The sequence below is a fragment of the Pelophylax lessonae genome (assembly GCF_965119305.1).
Source record: "Pelophylax lessonae genome assembly, chromosome: 2".
Lineage (NCBI taxonomy): Eukaryota > Metazoa > Chordata > Amphibia > Anura > Ranidae > Pelophylax > Pelophylax lessonae.
This window is the reverse complement of record NC_138769.1, coordinates 453522977-453545616: the sequence shown is the minus strand read 5'-3', so window position 1 is coordinate 453545616 and position 22640 is coordinate 453522977. Positions and strand designations below refer to the sequence as shown.

General features: G+C 42.9%; 1 protein-coding gene across 1 annotated transcript in view; it reads right to left on the bottom strand.

Annotated features, from left to right (window-relative positions):
- LOC309548144 (uncharacterized protein) overlaps positions 1-22640 on the bottom strand; it is a gene marked incomplete at its 5' end in the record, with an annotated part of 250508 nt that overhangs the window by 50204 nt on the left and 177664 nt on the right. The window lies entirely within an intron of this gene.

Sequence of the window (22640 nt, the reverse complement as noted above, 5' to 3'; positions counted from 1 at the left end):
CTTACCTGTAGGTACAGTAAATATATCTGTTTAGGAGATGTTTATTTTAGTTGCAGCGGACGATGTCACTGGCGCATGCACTCTTAATGGACAGTGTCATCTATTCAGAGGTTTGTGCCAGGGTCCTGATGTCATCACTGTGGCTTGGCCACTCAAATAACTGAAGCCCGTGTACCAGAAAGGAACACTGAAAGAAGAAAAAAAGCCCCGGCAGCTGTGAAAGCATGCTGCTGGAGGGCTTTGTTTTAAAGTGTTTGTTACCCCAACACTTCATATTCCTGATATGTGCCTGCAGTACCATGTACTTGTATGAGAAAGTATTTTGTTCTCTTTGTAACGCTCCCTTTTTTGTGAAATCCCTGGTGTTCCTGCCAGTTCCTCTGCTTTCCTATTAAAAACTGACCATACTAAGCAGTAGAGCACACTGTGGTCAGTTCCCTAGCTATGCTTGGAACTCAGTGTACTCTCCTCCAATGGGCTCTGAGGAAGAGGCGAAGCTTTGAAACGCGTCAGCCAATAAGGACAGTGGACATTCTTATGGACTGCTCCTGATATTCAAACACTTGGGTTTGATATGACTGATTTACACCTTTGTTTGTGAGTAGCCATTTTTATGTTCTATTAATAAAGCTTATATTGAGGATAATGCGCTAGGTCGGTGCACCCTTCTTTGTTTTTTTGTTTGCAGTACCTGTTGGACTACCCCAGTCCTATAGGGCAGCAAGGCCTTAGCCATTTAAGATGCCAAACGTGAGTCCCGTGGAAAGAGTGGTCGGGGAGCTTGGATTCTGAGCGCATGAGCAAGGTGTTATACACACTATATCGTTTTGGAGTACTCTCCTCCAATGATCAGACTTGTCACGCCCCCGCTGCACAGCCTTTCCCTGGGAAGCTCAGTGTACTGCTGCTTCTCCTCCCCCCCCCCCCCAGCCCCTATGCAGCTGAGAACAGATGGCATGTGATCACTTATAAAAAAGGTATTTATAATGTTTTTTTTATATATTTATCAAAATCTTTTTGAATTTAATTTATATTTTAAACTGAATGGGTTGTTTTACAAGGTGATCTTTTACAATAATTTTAAAATGGAGTTCCAGCCATTTCTGTGTTTATTAAAAGTCAGCAGCTACAAAAAGTGTAGCTGCTGACTTTTGAAAACACAAACTCACCTGTCACATGATCCAGCGATGCGGCCGCCCGAAGCCTCGGTTCTCTCCCTCAGCTCTCCCCGGCGCTGGCATCACTAGTGTGGGCACCCGGCTGTGACAGCCTGCGGCTTCACAGCTGGGTGCGCATGCGCGAGTCGCGCTGCCTTTCCTGAATGGCCGGGAAATCTTCTGGGACCTGTGACATGTCCCAGAAGATTGCAGGGAGGGAGGGGGAGAGGAGAACTTCTGCTCGAGCTGCCTGAGCGGAAGTGGGAGCGGGTACCTGTCAAAACTAGGTACCCACTCCCCCCCTCCCAAAAAAAAAAAAAAATAATGACATGCCAAATGTGGCATGTCAGGGAGTCAGGAGAGAAATTTCCACTTTTGGGTGGAATTTGACTTTAAGGTAAGTCTGTCATTAAGTGCTAGTATGACATCATCCGGCAGGGGCCCAATTTTTTTTTTTTTTTTTTTAGGGGTTTACTACTGCTTTAATGAAACTCTAGTGTAGAGATCTCCCCAATAGTACAGATCTTCAAACGAGATTGAGATTGAGTAACCAGGATTATTCTTGCTTCTCACAAAATAAACTCTATTCCCTAAGAAATCACTTATAATGTTGTTGTGACAATCTATGAAGCGACAGTCCTTCCCAGCTTTACATCAGCCTTGCCACCTGTGTCACAGCTGTTTATATGTCATGTCATGCTCTGCTGTTACCATCATCTAGTATGCTTTCCCTGCACAGAGGAGCATTTCTTTCCTTATTTATAAATCATGAATAACCATTGCCAAGTAACACCTGGATTACATCCACAGAGATTACCATGACCTTGACACGTCAGCTACTCACCAGGCTAACCAAAGACATGTATATATATATTGCAACATGCTAAAACAAAGCAATAATACAGTGACATTGTGGGTGCTGCACTGCACTGGTATACAAAGAGAAGCACATCTGCCTATTTTTCCCTTATTATCTGTATATCTGAATTCCCCAAAATCTGCAACCTTGCAGTCAAGTTTGTTAAGTGGCAATTAGTCACAATAAAGCTGGCAATACAACATGAGACTCATCCTGTTGGATTTACCTTAATGGCTTGTTAGCATTTGGCTCCTTAATTACACACTTGATAGTAAAATAAATTGTACTAGAGGCGTGGTTATATACAGTACATGTCTAGCTTTAGGAGATCGTTTACTGAAGAAGAACAACAGTAAAATTCTCTAGGGTCAAATTACATGCAGCCTGTTCATTCTGAGTTCTCCTCTTTAGACCTTACTTTAGAAAGATGAGTTATCTGCTGTCTAGAATAGCCAGTTAACACCCCTTTCTCTCAAAGGGTCCTTATACAGTATATGATTGTATATTATATGTTCCTGATCTACTGTCACTTATTGTAAGGTAACCCTACAAGGTTAAAAAAAAAAGTGAGTTCCAAACCCTTAACCCTATTCTGTTAATAATGGCTTTTTATCCTTAGTAAGCACTAACTCAAAAAAATGAGAGGCATGTACATTTAGTCAGACTACAGTAGTAAAAACTGATTTGTGATTATTTAAAAAATACACTTTTGCATTGTGTAAAAAAGAGCTATGGGAGGGAGGGTGGCAGCTGCCTCCTCCTCTGTAGCAGTGGCACGTGGCTTCAGGAGGTCATCCTGAGGGCCAGAGGAGCGGAGCTGAACCCAGAAGTCCAGGAAAGCTGACTGAGGGGGAGACACTGGAGACCCTGGAAAAACAGTATTGTGAGTACAGGGGATCATGTCAAGGGGCCTGACTTGAGGGAGGGCCTCCCCGGAGTAGGATAGTCAGTGGACGGGTGTCAGTGGTCAAGAAAGTGGATACTAGGGGAGTGTCCTGGAGATATCTTTAGTTCATCAAGCCATCTGGAAAGAGACTTAATCCTAAATCCACCTAAGTGGCAAGGTGGATCAACAACGTGGCTGTATCAACAGATAGATGTCCTCCAAACTTTGTGCATAGTTAATCTGGAGTACCCCACTAATCCTTTCTCCCATCCCTAATTTATAAAATAAAAACAAAACAACAACATACCCCTGGATTAATTATTGACTGAGCCATGAAGTAAAGTGATAGACAGTGAATGTCAAGATTGCTAACGGTAATCCAGGGGGACCCGAAAGTGTGAAAATCCAGCAGTCCTTAAGGGGGCAGTGCTACAATAGAGAAAATAATAGTCTGGTGCTAGTAAACAAACAATTCATAGAAGTAAACCAAAATCCAGTGCATTAGTGCAGTCCTTGTATGATGATGTCTGTATGGCTTTTTGTTTAGGAAGCCAAAACAAGTCACTGGTTCAGGGCTGGCCTTATGAGGAGGGAGAGGAAGCAACCTCCCAGACATGCAAAGACAAAAGAGAAAGACAGGTGCCTCTGAGTGTAGACTGTTAAAACATTTATTCTAAAATGAAAGACTAAAACTCACATAAGGATGAAGAATACAAGCACATCATAATAGGGTTTCATCCAGAGGATGTCCAGAGGCGTTGGGGCTCAGATGTGCCCGTGCTGTAGCTGTCACCGCCACTCGTGGAGCTAGTTTTGGCAGGCTGTGTGGTTGAATGACGTCACTAGTCAGGTGATGTCATTCAACCACACAGGTTGAATGATCTGTGACGTCACTAATAATTTTGGGATCTTCTACTGTGCATACTCTAAATGCATTGTGGACTAGTGACCTCACAGGGGAGTGCTGCATTCCAGCGTGCGGTCCACCCCTCGGTTTAGGCTATTCCCTCATCCAACCACCCAGCTGGCTGGAACTATCGCAACAAGTGGCGGTGATAGCTACAGCACGGGCACATGTAAGTCCCAACACCTCCGGGTGTCCTCTGAGTGAAACCCCATTATGATGTGCTTGTATTCTTCATCCTTATGTGAATTTTGCTCTTTACATTTAGAATAAATATTTTAACCATCTACACTCAGACTGAGAAAGACACTGTCTTTTTTCTCTGGAAGGATCCTGACCATATTTTCGAGATCCACTTGGATGTCTGGTGAGCAGCTGGCTCAGCCTCTCAGCATGTGGTTGAAACCTGGGGACAGCTGCTCCCGCCCCTCTCAAGCCCACCACTCTAGTGAATGCTGGAGGGGCAGAGTAAGAGCAGTGACTAACAGTAACCACTTTCAGCTCTAAACAGACCCAAGAACTGATTAATCACAATTACTCTCACCTGACTGATGCTGCAGTGCGGAAGTGAGTATAGATTTTTTTTTTTTTTAATTCCATACTTCTTCTTTAAAATACAAGACCACCTTCATTAATATCACTATATACCAGGGATCCTCAAACTATGGCCCTCCCCAGCTGTTGCGGAACTACCGTATTTTCCGGCGTATAAGACGACTTGGCGTATAAGAAGACCACCCTAATTTTAAAGTTAAAACATAGGTTTTGGGCTATACTCGCCGTATAAGACTACCCCCCTTCCGAAGCAAGACAACACCATTGAAAAACATCAGATTTCTCATGGATCTCCAAGGTACCCTAGTACTTTAATACAAGTAATCTCTCATATTATCTCCAAGGTACCCTAAGTATTACCAGTAGATGTAATCTCTCAAGATGCTGGCTGTGCGGGAATCCTGTACCGGTATACCGTATGTACGGTAGCTTCGGCTACATACAGTGTACCGCGCTGAGCCAATCACAGTGAGCGATGTATTCTATTATTGAATGCAAAGCCTGCTCAGATTGGCAGAGTCAGAGAGGCAGGCTGATGTTACTCCGCCAATCTGAGCAGGCTTTGCATTCAATAATAGAATACATCGCTCTCCCTGATTGGCTCAGCTACAGTACATACGGTATACCGGTACAGGATTCCCACACAGCCAGCGTCTTGAGAAATTACATCTACCGGTAATACTTATACTTAGGTTACCTTGGAGATATTATACTCGGCCTATAAGGCGACCCCCCCATTTTTGGGGGATTTTTTTGAGGTTCAAAAGTAGTTACATAGGTACATAGTTAGTGAGGTTGAAAAAAGACATCAGTCCATCCAGTTCAACCTATGATGTGTGTGTGTTTGCTTTTAACCGTACATTGTATACCCCTGTATGTTGTGGTCTCCAAGGTGCCCATCTAATAGTTTTTTGAAACTATCAATGCTCCCAGCTGATACGACTGCTTGTGGAAGAGAATTCCACATCCTTACCGCTCTTACAGTGAAGAACCCCTTACTCATTTTAAGGTTAAACCACCTTTCCTCTAGTTTTAGTGAGTGGCCACGTGTCTTATTGTATCTCCTCTCTCTGAATAGTTTGTTCCTTATGCTAGGGTCGCCAGTACAGTATTTGTACATTGATATCATATCCCCCCTCAATTGTCTCTTCTCCAGAGAGAATAAGTTCAGTGCTTGTAGTCTTTCCTCATAGCTGATGTCCTCCATTCCCCTAATTATTTTTGTTGCCCTTCTCTGGACTCTTTCCAATTCCAGCACATCCTTCCTGAGGACCGGTGCCCAGAACTAGACAGCATACTCCAGATGTGGCCGGACCAGAGTCTTGTAGAGCGGGAGAATAATCTCTTTATTTCTGGAGTGAATCCCCTTTTTTATACATCCCAGTATTCTGTTGGCTTTGCTTGCAGCGGCTTGGCATTGCATGCCACTGCCAAGCCTGTTGTCTACCAGTACCCCCAAGTCCTTTTCCATCCTAGACTCACCCAGAGGTTCCCCCCCTAGTGAGTAGCTTGCTTTCTGGTTTCTGGCCCCCAAGTGCATTACTTTACATTTTTCAACATTAAACCTCATCTGCCATGTAGTTGCCCACCCCGTTATTTTGTTCAGGTCCGCTTGTAAGGTTTCCACATCCTGCATAGAAGATATTGGCATGCTTAGTTTAGTATCATCCGCAAATACTGAGATTGTACTAGATATCCCCTCCTCTAGATCATTTATGAATAAATTAAACAGGATTGGTCCCAGGACAGAACCCTGGGGGACCCCACTTTCCACACCCGCCCAATCCGAGTACTCCCCATTAATCACCACCCTCTGGACTCTCCCCTGGAGCCAGTTCTCTATCCAGGTACTCACCCTATGGTCCATACCTACCTTCCTTAGTTTGTACAGTAAGCGTTTGTGGGGAACGGTGTCAAAAGCCTTTGCAAAGTCCAGATACACCACAGCCACCGGCTTCCCTTTATCTAGGTGGCAGCTCACTTCATCGTAGAAGGTTAATAGATTGGTTTGGCAAGAACGATTTTTCATGAATCCATGCTGATTACTACTAATAATACAGTTTTCATTACTAAAGTCTTGTATGTGGTCCCTTAACATCCCCTCCAAAATCTTGCAGACTACAGATGTTAGCGTAGTCTTATACGCTAGAAAATACAGTACACATCCCATGAGGAATTGTAAAACTCTGACATTCACAGACATGACTAGGCATGATGGGAAATGTAGTTCCCGAACAACTGGAAGGCCATAGTTTGAAGACCCCTGCTATATACCATCACAAACGCCTTTACCCTATCAGCATTGGATGGCTTTTTGTGTGGAGACTAGGTTGTCTGCACACACCTACCTGGAAGGTTGTGTTTACCATGATTCTTGGTTATTTGCAACCTAACCAAATGTAGGTTACATTTCTTCATTGTTCTGGATATCTATTATTACATATCATCGCTGTGAAATTACTACACCATAAAGGCTCTCCCACTTCTATTCTGATTTATTTTTTCCTTACGACTTGCTACCTTAACGCAGAACTACACTGCATCTGAGCAGCAAAAACCAAAAACATTATTTAATAAATTTTTGATATTCAAAGCAAACTCTTTCATCCATCCATGTCTCCGTGCTTTATTTTTCAGAGAAATCACTTTGAAAAACACCCCCTAGCATTTCTGACTGTGGCTATCTTGAGCAAGGGCAGATGATTCATGTAGGATTTACTTCCTGGAATCCATCTGCCTTTAGCTCAGGGATGCATGCAGGAGGGTGTGCTTAGCTGAGAAAACCCTTCCTCCCCTTCTGAAGACTCCTGAGATGTATGACATAATTTGCCCGGGCCTGAAAACCAGGAAGTAACTATTCTAGAAATTTAAAAAATATGTTTAACAGCTTCCATACAGAGCAGTTAGACCCCCTTCCTGCCCAGACCAATTTTCAGCTTTCAGCACTCTCACACTTTGAATGACAATTGCTCAGTCATGCTACACTGTAACCAAACAAAATTTTTATCATTTTTTTCACACAAATAGAGCTTTCTTTTGGTGGTATTTGATCACAACTGGGTTTTTTTTTTTTTTAGTGATATAAGCAAAAAAAGAGCAAAAATTTTGAAAAAAAAAAACCACTTTTTTTAGTTTCTATTATAAAATTTTGCAAAAAATTATTTTTTCTTCATACATTTGGGCCAAAATTTATACTTCTACATATCTCTGGTAAAATTAACCCAAATTAGTGTATATTTTTTAGTCTGTGTGAAAGTTATTGAGTCTAGAAGCTATGGTACCAATTACTGAAAATTGATCACACCAGATGTACTGATGGCCTATCTCCTTTCTTGAGGCCCTGAAATGTCAGGATAGTACAAATACCCCCCAAATGACCCCTTTTTGTAAAGTAGACAGTCCAAGGTATTTAGTAAGAGGCATGGTGAGTTTTTTGAAGTTATAATTTTTTCCCACAATTCTTGGGAAAATGAAGAAAAAAAATGTTTTTTCTTTTTTTTCCCAAAATGTTGTAAATTTATAAGCTATTTCTAACACATAGCATGTACACAGCAAAAATGACACCCCAAAATTCATTCTGCTACTCCTTCTGAGTATGGTGATACCACATGTGTGAGACTTTTACACAGCCTGGCCACAAAAAGAGACTCCACGTCCAAGTAGCACCATAAGGCGTTTTAGGAGCATAAATACACATAAAACTTTCTTACTACCTATCACACTTTTCAAGGCCCTAGAGCACCAATACAACGGAAAAGTCCACAAAATGACCCCATTTTGGAAAGCAAACACTCCAACGTATATTCTATGAGGCATTATGAGTCCTTTGAACGTGTCATTTTTTTCCACAAGTTTTTGGAAAATGTGGGAAAAAAATAAAAACTTTTTTTTTTACACAAAGTTGTCAATTTATAGGATATTCCTAACACATAGCATGTACATAGCAAAAATGACATCCCAAAATACATTCTGCCACTCCTCCTGAGTATGGCAATACCACATGTGTGAGACTTTTTCACAGCCTAGCCATATAGAGGGGCCTAACATCCAAGGAGCATCATCATGCCTCCTAGCCACTTGCCTAGGCCTATTTTTGACATTTGGTGTTTACAAGCTAAAATCAGTTGTTTTTGCTAGAAAACTACTTAGAACCCCAAAACATTCTATATTTTTTTTAGCAGAGACCCTAGAGAATAAAATGGAGATTATTGCAATATTTTTTATCACACCGTATTTGCGCAGCGGTCTTCCAAACGCAATTTTTTTGGAAAAAATTCACTTTTTTGAATAAAAAAATAAGAAACCAGTAAAGTTAGCCCAATTTTTTTCCATAATGTGAAAGATAATTTTACGCCGAGTAAATAGATGCCCAACATGTCATGCTTCAAAATTGCGCACGCTCACAGAATGGTGACAAACTTTGGTACTTAAAAATCCCCATAGGCGACACTTTAAAAATTTCTACAGGTTGCTATCTTAGAGTTACAGAGGAGGTCTAGGGCTCAAATTATTGCTCTTGCTCTAACGATCGCGACGATACCTCACATGTGTAGTTTGAACACTGTTTACATATGTGGGCGGGGTTTCCGTATGCGTTCGCTTCTGCGCGCAAGCTCACGGGGACAGGACGCTTTCATTTTTTTTTTTTTTTTTTTTTACTATTTATTTTATTTATTATTTTTTATTTTTACACTGTTTTTTAAAAATGTAATGTAAACATTACTTGTAATAGAAAAAGGCACGACAGGACCTCTTTTTTGTGAGATCTGGGGTCAAAAAGTCCTCAGATCTCACAAGTACACTAAAAGATAGAAAAAATAAAAAAAAAAAATAAAAAAAAAATTAAATAAAATGAAAAAAAAAAAGGGACCTTTAAACTGGTTGCTAGGCAACGACGTTTGCCGTAGCTCCGGTCCTCCAAGACCATAGAGTCGAGTGAGGGCAAGCTTGCCCTCACTCGACATCCTGTCTGTGAGGATCCGGGACGGATAGTTTTTCCCGCTGCCAGCGGGACCGGTAAGCGGGAAAAAGGACCAGAATGCGGCGGGAGGGGGGGGGCACCTCTTCCGCCACCCCGGAAGGGTCATCCCGCGGCGAATCCGCCGCTAGGACCACCCTTATCAGAAAGCCAACCGTCCACCGTTTAAAAAGATACCAAGGTTATGGCAGCTATCTGCTGCCATAACACCGGTATTTAGGTTTAAACGGAGGACGTATATAAACCTTTTTGGACTTAGACATGGTGGCTGTATGAAGGGTGACAGGTACTCGGGTACTTTGCTGGGCAGGTGACAGGTACTCTGGTACTGATGAGCAAGTGGCAGGTACTCGAGTACTCCGATAGGCAGGTGACAGGTACTCGGGTACTCTTATGGGCAGGTGACAGGCAGGTGATAGGTACTGATGAGTAGTACTGATACTGATAGGTGATACTGATACTGTACTGATGGGTACGGATGATCAGTACTGATACTGATAGGTGATAGGTACTGATGGGTACTGATGAGTACTGATGAGTAGTGATGGGTACTGATGAGCAGGTGGCAAGTACTCGGGTACTTCAGGTGTCAGGTACTCTGATGAGCAGGTGGAAGGTACTCGGGTACTCTGATGGGTAGGTGACAGGTACTCGGGTACTCTGATGGGTAGGTGACAGGTACTCGGGTACTCCGATGACGGGTACTCGGGTACTCCGGTGATGGGTACTCAAATTACAAGAGTACCTGTCATCAGAGTACCCGAGTACCTGTCATCAGAGTACCTGAGTACCTGTCATCAGAGTACCCGAGTACCTGTCATCAGAGTACCCAAGTACCTGTCATCAGAGTACCCGAGTACCTGTCATCAGAGTACCCGAGTACCCGTCATCAGAGTACCTGTCATCAGAGTACCCGAGTACCTGTCATCAGAGTACCCGAGTACCTGTCACTAGCCCATCAGAGTACCCGAGTACCTGCCATCAGAGTACCCGAGTACCTGTCATCAGAGTACCCGAGTACCTGTCATCAGAGTACCCGAGTACCTGTCACCAGCCCATCAGAGTACCCGAGTACCTGTCATCAGAGTACCCGAGTACCTGTCATCAGAGTACCCGAGTACCTGTCATCAGAGTACCCGAGTACCTGTCACCAGCTCATCAGAGTACCCGAGTACCTGTCATCAGAGTACCTGATGGGCTGGTGACAGATACTCGGGTACTTTAATGGGCTAGTGACAGGTGCTCTTTATTGGGGGGGGGGCAATCAGTGTGTTTGGCGTGCACTGTAATTGGTAACTAGCTGTTACCACAATCTCCTCTTCACACAGGATCAGTGTGTGAGGAGGAGAACACGGTGACAGCTAGTTACCTGTTCTCTGTTGACATTTGTGACTGGCTGTGATTGGACACAGCCGGTCACGTGGTAAAGAGCCAATTTCATTTTGCCCCCCGGGGGGCGCGCATTGAGGAAGGAACGAGCGGCTCGCGCTGGAGCCGCTCATGTGATCGGCTGTGATTGACACAGCCGATCACGTGGTAAACAGCCAATTTCATTGGCTGTTTACCTTGATTGGGGTTGGGCTCAGTCCGAGGGACGAGCCTAACCCCCGATCGCCGCGCTGCGCGCCCCCGGGGGCGCGCAGTAGCGGCGAGACCGGGCGGACGTCATATGACGGCCGCCCGGATCGAGAAAGGATTCCTGCCGACGTCATTTTATAATGGCGCGGTAGGGAAGGGGTTAAAACAATTAAAAATAATATACAGGTGCATCTCATAAAATTAGAATTACAAGTTCATTTATTTCAGTAATTCATATACTTTATATAGCTATGTTACACACAGAGTGATATATTTCAAGCATTTATTTCTTTTAATTTTGATAAATATGACTTACAGCTATTGAAAACCCAAAATTCAGAATCTCAGAAAATTAGAATATTATATAAAACCCAGGAAAAAAAAAAAGGAATTTTTAATACAGAAATGTTGGCTTACTTAAAAGTGTGTCCATGTAAAGTATAGTACACACTCAATACTTGGTCAGGGCACCTTATGCATAAATGAGGGAAGCATGAAGTTTTATCAAGTCTAAAGACAACGCAGCTCTCTACCAGGGAAATTCTAGAGCACTTCATGCTTCCCTCTGCTGACCAGCTTTGTGGAGATGCTGATTTCATTTTCCAGCAGGACCTGCCATCTGCCCACACTGCCAAAAGTACCAATACCTGGTTTAATGATCATGGTATCACTGTGCTTGATTGGCCAGCAAACCTGCCTGACCTAAACCCCATAGAGAAGATGTGGGGTATTGTAAAGAGGAAGATGAGAGACACCAGACCCACAATACAGATGAGCCGAAAGCCACTATCAAAGCAACCTGGGCTTCCATAACACCTCAGCAGTGTCACAGGCTGATCACCTCCATGCCATGCCGCATGGAGGCAGTAATTCATGCAGAGGAGCCCAGACCAAGTATTGAGTGCATACTTTACTGTACATGGACATACTTTTCAGTAAGCCAACATTTATGTATTAAAAATTTTTTTTTTAATTGGTCTTATATAATATTATAATTTTCTGAGATACTGAATTTTGAGTTTTCACTAGCTGTAAGCCATAATCCAAAGAAAGAAATGCTTTAACCACTTTACCGCTGAGTACTTGAATAGTACTGCGGGAAAGTGGCTCGTTCCCGTCTGACGACGTAGACCTACGTCGCCAGACTCCTCCCCTGTAGGCGGCGCTCGCGCGCCGCCGGAGGCGCGCTCCCGCTGTTTTCATTCACAGCGGGAGTCGGGCCAGGGGAGGAGCAGCGGCGATCGCTGCTGCTCTACCCCGATCGTCGGGGATCTAGTGTGGAGATCCGCCCGCCTGTGTAAACACAAGCGGGCGGATCTCCTCAGTGACAGGGAGTGACAGATCGGACTGTTCAGCATAGCTGGACATCCGATCTGTCCCTGTCTCACACAGTCACCTCCCCCCCCACACGTCAGTAAGCACCAGGCATACATTAACCCCTCCCTCTCCAATAAAATTAACCCCTTCCCTGCCAGTGTCATTTTTACAGTAACAGTGCATATATATAGCACTGATTACTGCAGTAATGTCACTGGTACCCCCATAAGTGTCAAAAATGTCAGTCAAGGGTCCGATCTGTCCGCCGCAATGTCGCAGTCCCGCAAAAAAAAATCGCAGATCGCCGCCATTACTCGTTAAAAAAAAAACACCAAAAATGACAGAAATCTTTCCCTTTGTTAGTAAACGCAATAACTTTTGCGCAAACCAATCAAAATACGCTTATTGTGATTTTTTTTTACCAAACATGGGTAGCAGAAAACAAATTGGCCAAAAATATAAAAAAAAATTGGTTTTTACATCTTTTTTGGGGGGAATTTCATATAAAAAAATAATAAAAATATTGTTATTTTTTTCAAAATAAACGCTCTTTTTTTGTTTATAGCGCAAAAAGTAAAAATCGCACAGGTGATCAAATACCACCAAAAGAAATCTCTGTTTGTGGGAAAAAAAGGACGTCAATTTCGTTTGGGTACGGCGTCGCACGACCGTGCAATTGTCAGTTAAAGTCGCACAGCGCCGAATCGCAAAAAGTGGCCCAGACGTAAGACAGCAAAATGCTCCGGTGGTAAAGTGGTTAAATATATCACTCTGTGTGTAATGCATCTAAATAATATACTGTAAACGAGTTTCACTTTTTGAATTGAATTACTGAAATAAGTTAACTTTTTGATGATATTCTAATTTTATGACATGCACCTGTACCTTTCCTATTTACTAATGCTAGCAGCAAAAGGATTAAAAATAGTAAATTTTGATTGAAATAGTGAAGTTCCACTTTAGCCACTTTACCGCCGCTCACTGACCTGCTACTGTGGCAAAGTGGCTCGATAACGTCTGACGACGTAGACCTACGTCGCCAGACATTCCCCCTCTCTCGGCGGCGCGCACGCGCCACCGGAGGCTCGCTCCCGTTGTATTCAGTCACAGCGGGAGTCGGGCCAGGGGAGGAACGGCGGTGATTACCGCCGCTCTTCCCCGATCGTCGGGGAATCGAGTGTGGAGATCCGCCCGCTTGTGTAAACAAAGCGGGCGGATCTCCTAAGTGACAGGCAGGGTCAGATTGCAGGGTTCAGCGTAGCTGAACCTGCGATCTGTCCCTGTGTCACTCAGTCACCTCCCCCCACACACGTTAGTAAGTACCAGGAATACATTAACCCCTTGATCACCAATAAAAATTAACCCCTTCTCTGCCAGTGTCATTTTTACAGTAACAGTGCATATGTATAGCACTGATTACTGTAGTAATGTCACTGGTACCCCGAAAAGTGTCAAAAATGTCAGTCAAGGGTCCGATCTGTCCGCCACAATGTCGCAGTCCCGCAAAAAAAAATTGCAGATCGCCGCCATTACTTGTTAAAAAAAAAAAACACCAAAAATGACAGAAATCTTTCCCTTAGTTAGTAAACACAATAACTTTTGCGCAAACCAATCAAAATACGCTTCTTGCAATTTTTTTTACCAAAAATATGTAGCAGAAAACAAATTGGCCTAAAATTATAAAAAATTTTGATTTTTACATTTTTTTGGGGGGAATTTCATATAAAAAAATGTGAAAAATATTGTTATTTTTTCAAAATTGTCGCTCTTTTTATGTTTATAGCGCAAAAAGTAAAAATGGTACAGGTGATCAAATACATACCAAAAGAAAGCTCTGTTTGTGGGAAAAAAAGGACGTAAATTTCGTTTGGGTACGGCGTTGCATGATTGCGCAATTGTCAGTTAAATTCGCACAGTGCTGAATCGCAAAAAGTGGCCCAGACGTAAGACAGCAAAATCCTCCGGTGGTAAAGTGGTTAAGCACCACCAATCCCCAGACAACTAAAAATGTTGTGGTTGTGTCCATACCTTCCACTTTACTATGCTAAATGTGCACATATGCTCAGCCCATACACACTTTGTATAGTTTACAGATTGAAGCCTTGAAATTTATTGTGCTTCTTTCATACAAAGGGTTGTCATTAGTTCTAAATTTATCATGAGCTTATATTATGTCATATGATCTTTTTAGATAGAAGCGGGGCTTTGCTGAAGTCTGTATTAGTGTAATAGGAACAAATAGCATGGGCTCTGTAAAAAAGTGTTCAAGAAAGAGGTATTGCACACTGCCCAACAACTGTCCTCTATGGTCAATATAAACCTTGATTTCCTGAGTAAAGATTATTATCAGAACAATAGAATGCTGTGCTATGTTTCTGCCTTGACACACAGACCCATAGACAAACATGAAGAATGCTGCCAAGCAACATAAGCAATGGAAAAGTAACTGATATGCCCTGCCAGCCTGACATTAGAGAAGAAAGGAAGAAAGATAAAAAAAAGAACAAATGCTATGAAACAAAAGCTTGCCCTCAGCTCTCAGAATGTTTACTCGGAGCAAGAATAAATTTCCCCATATAAATAACATCTATTATAAAGAAGACAAGTGTACTATAAAATTGTAATTTGATTTATTAAAAACAAGAATGCATTTAAAAATGTCTTTATTTTTTAAAGTGTTACTAAACCCTTGTTTAAAAAAAAAATAAAAATAGCAAACATCCCTGTTCTTATCTCTCTTCTTCTGGGGTCCCCCACTGGCACTCCAGGCCCCTCCTCTTCATCGGGTGCCCCCAGGGAAAGCCGATTTCCTGGGGGGACCAGTGTGTGCTCGCTCCTGAGTCCCGCTGCTGTGCCCATTGACACAGACAGCGGGACTCGGCTCAGCCCCCTGCTCCTGTGTCACCGGATTTGATTGACAGCGGCAGGAGCCACTGGCTCCCACTGCTATCAATCTGTCAAATGAGGAAAGAGACAGCAGCGGGAGCCGCTGCATCGCTGGATCGCGTGAGCTCTGGTAAGGAAAAGTAGGGGTCCGGGGGGCTGCTGAGGCACAAAAGGTTTTTCACCTTAATGCATACAATACATTAGGGTGAAAAACTTTAAGGCTTTAAGACTACCTGTATACCCTGTATAAGACCTGTATACCCATAGGTGATTTCATGCAGCCTTGTGCCATTATCAGCAGGTCTAGCAGGGTTTTGGCCTAGTACTCTATTCAATCCTGTGTGGATCTGCTATGGAAGGCTTGAGGAGACTATGAAGGAAATATAACTTTTGGGGCTATTGAACAAGTAGGTGCACTCCACAAATATTTTCAAACAACGTTTCTGTTGAGGTCAGTGCACACTAAGGCCCCTTTCACACTGTCCGCTCCGTCGGCGGACTCAGTTTTTCTCAGCGGGGGATTGATTCGCCGATCCCCGCTGAGCAGGCGGATGTCAGCTCCATCTCCGCTCTGTGCTCTGCGGAGACGGAGCTGTCAGGTCCCTGCTGTCCTCTATGGGGGAATGGGATGAGAACGGACCGCCTGTCCGTTCTCATCCGATCCCATCCGATCCGCCAAACGGATGGAAAATAGGGTTTCCATCCGTCCGAATTTGACAGACAGGATCGGATCGGATGGCAGCGGGTGTCAGCGGACATGTCTCCGCTGACATCCGCTGCCCCATAGGGATGCATGGAGCATCCGATCAGATCCGCCTGAAAAACTGACAGGCGGATCTGAACGGTCCACATGTGTGAAAGGGGCCTAACCCTACCTAGGTGCATGTGAAAAGTCCTATAGATATAACCCTCTTCTTTTCTCCATTTGCAATTCTTCATTAGCTCTTCCACAGATCATGGCCTATATGAAGAAAACAGTTGTAGGCAATTTAGATTAAATTATTTATTTTAGACAACATCTGTTTTATAAACCAGTAGATTGGGATGCATTGTTGGCTAATGGGGCAGAAAGCAATGATTGAATGGTTCTACCAACCATCCTTTTTGGATGGAATTTATGAAATGCAGATATCTTTTGAGAAGAAAATTCGCTACTTCAGAGTGCTTTAAACCAGCATTTTTCAACCAGGGTGCCCTCAGGTTTCTTTAGGGGTGCCTTGGCAAAATGCCTAAAAGTGCCCAAAAATTGTATACAAGCCAGCAAGTGGATCAAGACTGCCTTTTAGCCACAGACTTTTATTGTGCACCATTACAACCTTCTAGCCACCAGCATTGCAACAACCAATGATGTCATTGGCTGATAAGGAGAATGGCAGGTGACTGCTCATAATCCTTGTTTGCCCCTTTTGTTAGCACTGGGGTTACATTCGCTGATAAAAGGGGCAAAAAGGGGAGAGAGACTAAGGCCCCTTTCACACTATCCGTCCGTTGGAGGGATTCCATTTTTCTCAGCGGGGGATCGAGCCGCCGATCCCCCGCTGAGCAGCAGGAGGACAGCTGTGTCTCCGTGCTGTGTGCGGAGACACAGCTATCAGTTCCCCATGCATCTCTATGGGGGAATCGGATGGGAATGGACCGCCGGTCCGTTCTCATCCGATCCCATCCGATCCGCTGGACGGATGGAAAATAGGGTTTCCATCCGTCCAGATTTGACGGATCGGATGTCAGTGGACATGTCTCCGCTGCCATCCGATGCCCCATAGGAATTCATGGGGGGACCGTTCAGATCCGCCAAAAAAACAAACAGGCGGATCTGAACGGTCCGCCTATGTGAAAGGGGCCTAAGGGAAAAGAGAAACATTGCAATACTAATCAGGACCAGCTGTACTGGTGTATTTGCTTAGAAAGAATAAATCACCTCTAACGTTGGGTGTCCTACGTGTGTGGAAGTTGTTATGTAAAACAATTAGTTTAGTTTTTTACATTTTAAAATGGGGTGCCTCAAGATAACTTTGAAGGGTGCCTGCCTTGACAGAAAAAGGCTGAGAAAGGCTGAGAAACTCTGCTTTAGAGGACTGTGATCCCTGGCAACTACTGAATTTCTCCCCTTTGTACCAGGTATAATGAATGCCTTTGGTAGAGGGAATAAGAAATGACTGGGTGGGTGGTAAAATGATGGCAACAACCAACCCTGGGAAGAATGCAGCTGGCATGATACTATACTATAATCGTGCATGCCCTGCATCTAATGGATCTACTATTTGAAAGAGTCTTACTAGTCTATATTGCTTTATGACAAAACCAGAGCTTGTGTATGGGCCAATAAATGTCAAGAAGTGGTTAGTATTTTATTTTAAATAAGTGGTAGGTTCAACACCAAAGAGCTGTATATATCGGCCCTTTATACTTATAGGGAATGCATAAATATCAGGGCTGGTAATAGACCTGGTTATGACAAAGCATGTACATACTGTGTGCTGTGCTGACCCTTTTGCAACCCAAATGGAAGTCTACAATTAGTGTTCTAGAAACTTGTGTATGATAAATTCCAGGCATTCCTAAGCATCTTGAAAACCAGACAGGAGGTGTCAAGCCAAGCAACTGTGAGGAAGTGTAGCAGTATTACAATATTTTACAGCATGGAGTCCCCTTTCATTTTTGCATGTGCACAATCCAACTGATTTTACAACGCAGTAGAAAGTGAAGTACGTAAACCACAGCAACCAATCAGAAATCAATTGCACAGATTCAATTACAGCAACCTAAAATAAGGTCGGGTGCTATGGATTACAGCATTTTTCATATTGTTATCTCTCTTTGCACTGCCTTAGAATATCAAATGTAATAAATAATTGGTTTACGCACTTACATAAGTGATTAATAGAGGTGTGGACCCATATCAATTATGGCATTGCTAGGTAACAAGAAGACTGTGACCTGAATTCTCAGCAGACTGGGATTGTTCAGGAAAAGTTTGTTGGCTGTCTCAACTGAGATACACAAAAGACAGACTAAACAAACACAGAAATGGTTTTAGTTGGCCAATGGCCAGTGATGCCTCTTTGCCAGTTTGTAAAACAAAGCTTACAAATAGGTTTTCTGGTTGAAAAGCGAGATGTTATTTACAACTGTTGTGTATGTTCTGTGATCTCGTCTTAAGTAGTAATCTTACAGGAAATTTGAAAATGGACCATGGGATGTGAGTAGATAGGATAACTAGTACTCTCTTGCATGGTCCTGTTTCCTTGATCAGTTGGCTCCATGCCCTGATCTCATCCCCAACAAGGACCTAAGTCCAGTGTTAGCACATTTCTAAACCTAGGTATCTACCTATGCAAGTAGCAGGGGAATTCTATTCTGTCTGGAGACTCAAATGTTACGATACCATGCTAGAGTAAGGATGTTTCAGAATGACAATGAGAATAAAATTGGTACCATGACCTTCATTACTCCAATGTTTTTGCTTTTTTTTTTTTTTTTTTTTTCAAATGTAAAATTATCTTAAAAAATAAGCAATTGGCAGAGCTGTAGAAATAATAAAGCCCTACTTCCGGATAAATGTAACCCCCTTTCCAGCCCAATCTCACACCCTCCTCTATCTGATCACTGGATTAACTAAGTCCAATGGAAGTGAAGGGGATGCATGGTGAAGGTTAACAGCCAGCGCTTGATTCGAAAGGAGAAAACGGCAGTATCTAGAGTTTCCTGGATGAAGGGGCTCAGGTGAGTACAACTGGCATCACCAGGTAAAGAAAACTTTACACCAGGTAGGATGTGTTAGAAGGGGGTGGAAAAGAGGTTTAGGCAAAAAATTAAAAAAATTGGTTGGAGTTGGGCTTTAGAGAATCCCCGTACTCACTGATACATACATTGACATTGTCTGGGCAGAAATAGAACAAAAAAAGTCAGAACAATAGCACAACCAGTGTCTTGTCTGTTGTCTCCACATACTGAAATATTTTTTCAATGTGTGGAGAAATAGAATTGTCGGCAAAACTTAAGGCTTAGGCCGGCCATACATGGTTCAAATCTCGGCCGGTTCAGCCTTGGGCTGTCTGTAGATGGGTTGTTTTTTTAAATCAGTCATCAGGCTAATTGAAAAAAAAAAAAAAAACGATGGACTTCCACACCCACACAAACGAGGTGGATGGAAGAATACACCTCACTGTGCTGTTGTATTCTGACAGTGAGGACTTCCACGCTGTCAGAATACATTGATCAGCACTGCAGCTGATGTGCTGCATGTGCTGGTTGAATGAAATGTTTCCAACATTCCTGTCTGACAGAAGTCGATCATCAGACTGATGTCTGTTGAGCTGGAATAGCCATAGATGGATCTAAATTTGGTCTGTATCTTTTGAATAGGCTGAATTTCGATCCATCTATGGCTAGCTTATACTTCTCCAGGGGTTCCACTAGATTTGTCCAGTTTCTATTAATAAACTGTATATGACTTTTTCATATGGAATGATCTGATTAAACCAAAGGATCCACTGATGTCGAGTGTCACCTTATGGACTATCAATCGAGTTTTCTTTATAAATAACCATAAATACAGTTGTGCTCATAAGTTTACATACCCTGGCAGAATTTAGGATTTGTTGGCCACTTTTCTGAGAATATGAATGATAACACAAAAACTTTTCTTTCACTCATGGTTAGTGTTTGGCTGAAGCCATTTATTATCAATCAACTGTGTTTACTCTTTTTAAATCATAATGACAACAGAAACAACACAAATGATCCTAATCAAAAGTTTACATACCCTGGTGATTTTGACCTGATAACATGCACACAAGTTGACACAAAGGGGTTTGAACGGCTATTCTCACCTGTGATCTGTTTGCTTGTAATTAGTGTGTGTGTGTATAAAAGGTCAATGAGTTTCTGGACTCCTGACAGACCCTTGCATCTTTCATCCAGTCCTGCACTGACGTTTCTGGATTCTGAGTCATGGGGAAAGCAAAAGAATTGTCAAAGGGTCTGCGGAAAAAGGTATTTGAACTGTATAAAACAGGAAAGGGATATAAAAAGATATCCAAGGAATTGAGAATGCCAATCAGCAGTGTTCAAACTCTAATCAAGAAGTGGGAAATGAGGAGTTCTGTTGAAACCAAACCACGGTCAGGTAGACCAACTAAAATTTCAGCCACAACTGCCAGGAAAATTGTTCGGGATGCAAATAAAATCCCACAAATATCTTCAGGTGAAATACAGGACTCTCTGAAAACATGTGGTGTGGTTGTTTCAAGATGCACAATAAGGAGGCACTTGAAGAAAGATGGGCTGCATGGTCGAGTCACCAGAAGAAAGCCATTACTACGCAAATGCCACAAAGTATCCCACTTACAATACGCCAAACAGCACAGAGACAAGCCTCAAACCTTCTGGCACAAAGTCATTTGGAGTGATGAGACCAAAATTGAACTTTTTGGCCACAACCATAAACGCTACATTTGGAGAGGAGTCAACAAGGCCTATGATGAAAGGGTACACCATTCCTACTGTGAAACACGGAGGTGGATCTCTGATGTTTTGGGGATGTGTGAGCTACAAAGGCACAGGAAATCTGGTCAGAATTTATGGCAAGATGAATGCAGTATGTTCTCAAAAAATACTGGGGAAAATTTGCATTCATCAGCCTGGAAGCTGCGCATGGGACGTACTTGGACATTCCAACATGACAATGATCCTAAACAAAAGGCCAAGTTGACCTGTCATTGGTTACAGCAGAATAAAATGAAGGTTCTGGAGTGGCCATCTCAGTCTCCTGACCTCAATATCATTGAGACACTCTGGGGAGATCTCAAATGTGCAGTACGTGCAAGACAGCCCAAGAATTTACAGGAGCTGGAGGCTTTTTGCCAGGAAGAATGGGCAGCTTTACCATCTGAGAAAATAAAGAGCCTCATCCACAAATACCACAAAGACTTCAAGCTATCATTGATGTTAAAGGGGGCAATGCACCGTATTAATAACGGGGGTATGTAAACTTTTGATCAGGATCATTTGGGTTGTTTCTGTTGTCATTATGATTAAAAAAGAGTAAAACACAGTTGATTGATAATAAACGGCTTCAGCCAAACACTAACCATGAGTGAAAGAAAAGTTTTTGTGTTATCATTCACATTCTCAGAAAAATGGCCAAGAAATCATAAATTCTGCTAGGGTATGTAAACTTATGAGCACAACTGTAGTGGGGCCACAACTCATCATCTAGGATACCAAACAGGTAAATATCTGGGGTGCAGGGTAGGGGCAGTATAATCAGGGATGGCAATAAGTCTGTCACCTGGGACCAGAACTTGCAGAGTACAGGGCATGACCATGGCAGGTATCTGTTGGCACACTAGGTCTGCCTGTTTATGGATGGTAAGCTCTGTTGAGTAGTAGTCTGTTATCCTTTTTGCAGGGAAGCAGTAAACAATTTTAACCACTTTACTACCGGATGATTTTGCTGTCTTACGTCCAGGCCACTTTTTGCGATTCGGCACTGTGCAACTTTAACTGACAATTGCGCGGTCATGCAACGCCGTACCCAAACGAAATTTACGTCCTTTTTTCCCACAAACAGAGCTTTCTTTTGGTGGTATTTGATCACCTGTGCGACTTTTACTTTTTGCGCTATAAACAAAAAAAGAGCAAAAATTTTGAAAAAATAACAATATTTTTCACATTTTTTTATATAAAATTCCCCCCAAAAAATGTAAAAAATCAAAATTTTTTATCATTTTTGGCCAATTTGTTTTCTGCTACATATGTTTGGTAAGAAAAATCACAATAAGCGTATTTTGATTGGTTTGTGCAAAAGTTATTGCGTTTACTAACTAAGGGAAAGATTAATGTCATTTTTGGTGTTTTTTTTTTTAACGAGTAATGGCGGCGATCTGCGATTTTTTTTGCGGGACTGCGACATTGCGGCGGACAGATCGGACCCTTGACTGACATTTTTGACACTTTTGGGGGTACCAGTGACATTACTACAGTAATCAGTGCTATAAATATGCATTGTTACTGTAAAAATGACACTGGCAGGGAAGGGGTTAATTTTATGGGAGAGGGAGGGGTTAATGTATGCCTGGTGCTTACTGACATGTGTGGGGGGAGGTGACTGTGTGACACAAGGACAGATCGCAGGTTCAGCTATGCTGAACCCTGCAATCTGTCCCTGCCTGTCACTCGATTCCCCGACGATCGGGGAAGAGTGGCGGTGATCACCGCCGCTCCTCCCCTGGCCCGAGTCCCGCTGTGACTGAAAACAGCGGGAGCGAGCCTCCGGCAGCGCGCGCCGCCCACGAGGGGCGGAGTCCAGCGACGTAGGTCTACGTCGCTGGACGATAACGAGCCACATTGCTGCAGTAGCAGCAATGTGAGCAGAGCTAAAGTGGTTAAAAATACAGGAATAAAAGAAACACCATTGCTAAATATAGGAGATTCTTGTTTTGAAGTCGGAAGTCACAAGGAAGTTACAGTAAACGTGAAAGTGACCCGATAGCCATTTTCATTGTTATTCACTGTAG